Source organism: Physcomitrium patens, chromosome 5 (genome assembly GCF_059467195.1).
Source record: "Physcomitrium patens ecotype Gransden chromosome 5, ASM5946719v1, whole genome shotgun sequence".
NCBI classification, from domain to species: Eukaryota; Viridiplantae; Streptophyta; class Bryopsida; order Funariales; family Funariaceae; genus Physcomitrium; species Physcomitrium patens.
The window spans coordinates 19,447,747-19,453,746 of record NC_143414.1 but is presented as its reverse complement, the minus strand read 5'-3'; the positions used below and the strand labels follow the sequence as shown (position 1 = coordinate 19,453,746).

At 23.8% G+C, this 6,000-nt stretch overlaps 1 long non-coding RNA gene across 3 annotated transcripts; it reads right to left on the bottom strand.

Annotated features, from left to right (window-relative positions):
- Nucleotides 1–203: 203 nt before the first annotated feature.
- LOC141045399 (uncharacterized) lies at nucleotides 204–2,530 on the bottom strand. Of its 3 annotated transcripts, none has more exons than XR_012217522.2 (3): nucleotides 2,394–2,530; nucleotides 1,546–2,095; nucleotides 204–1,144 (listed from the first exon to the last, which is right to left on the bottom strand). It is a non-coding gene; the product is annotated as an uncharacterized LOC141045399 (long non-coding RNA). The 3 variants fall into 3 exon arrangements; XR_016503156.1 differs by having other exon boundaries at nucleotides 2,277–2,404; XR_016503155.1 differs by having other exon boundaries at nucleotides 1,546–1,811; nucleotides 1,960–2,398.
- Between the last annotated feature and the right edge of the window lie 3,470 nt (nucleotides 2,531–6,000).

Below are 6,000 nucleotides of genomic sequence, written 5' to 3'. Positions count from 1 at the left end.
AATTTAATATAGGAATCCAAATTAATAGGGTTTCTATAGTAGAAGGTATATAGGAGATAACCAATCTACATAAGAATTATACTAATAGGGTCTAAATAATTGAAAACAAATAGAAGACACTTGATCCACATAAGAACCACTTATCCTAAAGTGTAAGTTAGAATAGATTAGATTAAGAGAGTAACTAGTTGCTTAGAAAAATATAGCTAGCAGCCAAGAATCAAAGTGATGTAAATAACAATCTAGGTCAATGATGTAAAAGAACTATTATTATTTTATATTTTAAAGTTTTATTTTAATTGATTTTGAATATAGAATATTTTTAAAATTTAAGCTATATTTCTTCTATTATTTAATCCAAAATAAGTTTTTACAATATTTTTATTAAAGTTTAATTGTATGTAGTTCAATTTATTGGTACAAAACAATTCTTAATAAGAATTCCAATTAGAACTTGTCAACTTTGATACAAAAAGATTTTTTTTCAGGAATAGTAATTACAAATTAATATTTGATAAGAGGCATAATAATTCAATGATTATTAAAGGTGATCAACAAGTTTTCTTTAAATTAAAGCCAAGTCCAAAGAGAACTTTTTGATCTATTAGATTTTGGACCTACTTATGTCTAAAGTACTATTGTTTGGACCTTAAATTCATTGAATGATGAGTCTTTTTATAGTGACATATACTATTAACCTAAATAGTGTTATTGACCAATAGACTATTCAATCAACATAATATATAAGATGAATACAAATAATAAATTCTAAATAATTCTTCACAAAACTTAAGAAAGAGCTTACCAAGAGTAACTTTTTCCTAGTGCAAGCAACCAATTTGTTAATGAGCTTCTATAGCTTTTAAGAAAAATTAACTTTTCTTGTACATGTAATTAGAATTTATATAGAATACTTATACCAATATTTCTTTGAATTGGTTGAGAAAGCCCTCTTGGCATACCATGTTGTCCTTTCTTAGTGTAAATTGACATATTGAAAACCTCTGCAAATTATAAAAGCCCGACTTCCCTGGTTGCAAAAAAACATTAAGAAAAAAGAAGAAAGGATAAACACACTTGGTTTGCATCCTTTAATTGTGTGCCTGATAATACTGGAAAATTAAATCACTCTGGTATCATCATTCTGCACATGGGTTTGAGTTTTTCAAGTTAGATCTTGTCCACAGGTGGATACTGTATCAGATTCTGCAACATTTGTCACTCTTCTTTTTGCAGTACATTTGCCCCCAAAGATCATCAATATCTCTGAACCAAAAAGATTTGAATCTAATACTGTATCAATCTGTTCAGTAATTTATGTATTAAAAAAAAAAAAAAAAAAAAAAATGCCATGAAAAGGATGACTCCAACTGTGAATTGGCTAATCAGTGTGTGGCACAATAGTTGAGGAGCAGGCCTTTAGAAGGCTAAAATTGAATCACATCAGCAAAATATGCAAAAGAAAGAATTAAGAAAAAAAATAAAAAAATGTAAGATGAGATGATGGAGAGGTTTGAGCAAATTTGGCACATGGTAGCAGGTGACCATTTCATGGGAAGCACCAAGCATGTGGGTAATCTGCTTGGAAACCAGTCCCTTGCGGTGATTGGGTGTTTAAGTTGCAAGAGAAACATTCTTCCAATAAGATTTTGTGCTGTAGAGGGACATTGTGCTTTTAGAGTTCAACAACCTAAATCCTGACAAAAGAACAAAAATAGGATTAATCACCAACAATGCCAGGCAACAACATCCTTGTCCTGTATAGAAGGATGCCTAATGATTCCTCCATCAAGACAGTATACAAACAATCCCTGCACAAAAACCCTAGTGAGATCCAGACTTTGGAACTCGTGTGTGTACATATCAATAACTAAAATACACAAACAAACATATACAAACAGAAAGAAATGATAACATCAGATTATTCTTTTGCCAGGCTTTTTTTGGGTGCAGTCCAACCCATCCACTTGTGCCACATGCCCTGAACAAGTCATTCTTTTCCTTTTACCAGATCCATATATTTACAAAATTTATTAGAATATTGTTTTCTTGTTTGTAAAGTAAAGCCCCACAAGCCCACACCTCCACACTGAACCTGCCCACATTTCACAATTTAACGCAAAAATCATGTGTCAACATTGAACTTTTCAAAATGTTGTGCTGTGTTCACTTTAATCTCCTCAGGTTGAAAAATAAATATCTCTGTTCTCCTTTGTAGAATGCTAAAATATACATATATAAATGCATTTTTATTAACAAAAATCCAAAAAGCACACATGTCTCTTGCCAACTGATAAAATTTGATCCCATAAATTTGGAAATTAAGTAATACTCAATTTGATTGCCAAAATACTCATAGTCCATTCAACTGCTTTCAGGTGTTAGTAGCAGACCAACAATGCAACTCATGTGGGTTGGCTTTCATGTGATGGACACTTAGATGAAGCCAATTTTTTGAGTGCACTTGAAAAGCGTAAATCATTTGCAGCGACAAGAGAAGTAGAGGAGACATGAGGCTTGGTTTTCCATCTTGTCTTATCTTATCCATAAAAATAAAAAAATAAAAACATTTTTTCAATGCCACCCATTTCTTCCTTTCTTGCCAAGAAACCCTTGATAACTTTGAGTAAAAGTTGAGCAGGTGATTATACAAGGAAAATAAGTGAACTGTGAAGAATTTCAATCATTATGAAACTCACCAAACGATTTTTTTTTTTTTTCTTTTTTTTTTTTCTTTTTTTTTTAAATCTTCTCCAATTTGTAATTCGATCAGTTTACAAGCAGAACTTTATTGAGATTTTAGGAAGTTCTTTACCATCAATCACATATGGTACATGGGTAAAAAACATGAGAAAGAAAACTAAGAAAATTTATGAAATAAAGAATAAAAAATAGTGTTACAGTTTGATGATGATTTTTAATATATACTGTTTAAAATTAATCTTTTTCTTAAAATGTTACAATAACTTTGTGATCTTTGCAAAGCACGTTACAATTGCTTGATTCATGTTTACTTATTCATGTGAATAAATGATGATTGTTTATATTCACTATATTTATCAATCTAATAAATTTACCTATCACATTATGTAAACAATTCTACATTTAAAAATTTATTTTTGGTGTACACTGCAATTTTTTATGAATTTTAACCATATTTTGATTGAAAAACCTACGTGATTGCTTCTATGGATTATACATTAATGACTTCACACAATCTGCATGTGAAAATGTAAGAAATGTGATGAATAAGCTTTAATTTTATTTTGTGCCTAAAATTTCAACTATTTAACATGTATTTCGAATTTTTAATGCTATTATTATTTCATGATTTTTATACAGAAAATATTTTGAATTACAAGTAAAAAAGTTAATTAATATAGAAGTTAAGATACCTATTTTTTTAGACATTGATTTTATAAAAATTAATTAAATTAATGTATGTGAGCTATATCAGTGTATCTTGGTAATTATATGTATTTAAGGATATTATATAATATTAAAAAATCAAGTCCAAATATAATATAATTCATTTTATCTTATTCACTGATTTAAATTAGATTAATTCGGGCTTATGATTTATTTTAATAAATATTTTATTTAATTATTATTTAAATATACCATGCTATTATTTTAATTTATGAAATGATTTTCATTAATGTAAAAATTTAATTTTTTATAATAATTTTAAAAAATGAGGTTTTTAATATTTTTTAAAAAATAAATGACAAGTTTTGTTTTAGAATAGATAAAGTTTGAAAATTATACATAGTTAATAATGTAAAATCTATAGCAAGAATGAAAATAATAAGATTTCAGAAAATTGTTAATTACCTTTTCATATTAAAAACCATCTAACACATTTTCTTTTTTAATTAAAATTTATTTCGATCAAATTCTTTTATGCTATGAGTTACATTTTATTGTATATATATATATATATATATATATATTTAATTTTTTCTATATAAAAATATAATTTGAAAATAAAATACTTTATTTATTTATTTATTTATACTAATTTTCGATTATAAAATTAATTCTAGTTTTTTAAAGAAATCTATTGAGATATTCAAATAGGATTTATTGATTAATTAAAAAATAAGGAAAATTTTTATACTTTATTATCTATAAATATAATTAATCTAACTTTAGAAAAACATTATAGTTAATACATGTAACATTTTCTTTTAAAAAATATTAAGAATTTAATTTAATTTAATTTTCTTACAATCAATTCTACAAAATTTTAAAATAATGTATTTCTAAAATTTAACTTAGGCTATAAAATTATTTTATGATTTGATTAAAATCCCTTGATTTTAGATGTAGGAAATAATGATAATAGTAAATCTATTGCAGTTTGTTTATCAATTAATTCCTTGACAAAATTAATTTATTCCTTGATAGGTTTTAAATTCATAAATATAGTAGTTAATCTTCTATTTAAATATTAATCAAGAAATTATAAGAAAAATACCTAGAAATCATATATATATATATATATATATATATATATATATCTTTAAAAAATATATTGCAAGAAACATTTGCTATGTGTAAGGATTTAATTTTTCTTCAAAGATATTATATAATACTTAGTAAATTGATTATAAAGAAAGTAAAGATATTTTTGAATAATATAACAAAAAATAGACTAAAAACATAATATTTTTGAATTTTTAATAAATTTGTATTACAAATCAATTAGAAAATCCACTGAGAACATTAGATTTTTAAAAGGTAAGAATGTAAAAGAATTTGGTTTTATACTGATTTTAGTTATTCAAAATTACTTTCTATATATATATATATATATATATATAATTTATTAAGATGAATTTGTAGGCTATAAAACTACCATGAATATATTTTATAAGAAAAGTTGATTCTTTAAAAGGTTCTATTGTATTTATATAATTTTTTGTAATAGAAAGAATCATTTGAAATAATTAAATATTAAAAAAAATATTATGGTGTATTTCAAAAACAGAAAATAATTTTATTTTGTTAGATCTTTGTATACATGTGTAATTCAATACTTCTTCTTTCTAAAGTTATGATCTGCAACTTACACAAACAACTCACACTCTCATTATATCTATGTTGATAATTTTTCTTTTGAAGTTAAATAGTTCAATGTAGAAATAGAAATATAAAATAAACTATAAATTTAAATTTAAATATTTATTTAAATAATCATATGCTAATTTTTATAATAATTTAATCTAAATGTATTGCAATGAGTAGAATTTATTCATATTAGACTCAATAAAGAAATTTAGTCATATAAGATTCATTTAATAGAATTATTTTATATTCTACTACTCATTAATTTTTTAAGTTATAATTATTTAATTAAAATTTATAAATTTGACAACATTAAAATCAATCAGTCTCTTATGCTTAACTTATTCAAAATATGCTTTTACAATCTTGTATGAATAAATTGATTTAATGAACTATTATGGAATAATGAGAACTAAAAAATATCAAAACCTCAAAATAATAATTAAATAAAGCCTTTGATAATCTTAATTTTTATAAGGTTAATTAGTCTTAATATTTTAAATAAGTAATTATATTTTATTACTAATTTTAAATAAAGGTTTTTCTTCAATATTGTATGAAGCTCTCTAATATTAATTTTTAAATTCTATACTACTAGATTTTTAACTTTTAAAAAATCAAAAGTATGAAATTTTAGATGATAATCTTAATTGATAAAAATTAGAATTTATTAACTAAAAGAATGTGTTGTACTACTTTACTATTTTTTTGCTAATAAAAAAAAATTCTATTTATTTTGATGATGGTTAGATACACATCACAAATACTTTTTTATAACTTTCTTCATACTTTCTATGTTTCTTTTAGTTTGAGGATAGAAATGTAAACTAACTTAATTTACCTTTAATATATTGCAAAGTATCTTTTAAAATCTTAATATAAATTAAAGCCCTGAATTAAATATAATACCACTAAAAATCTCATGATATT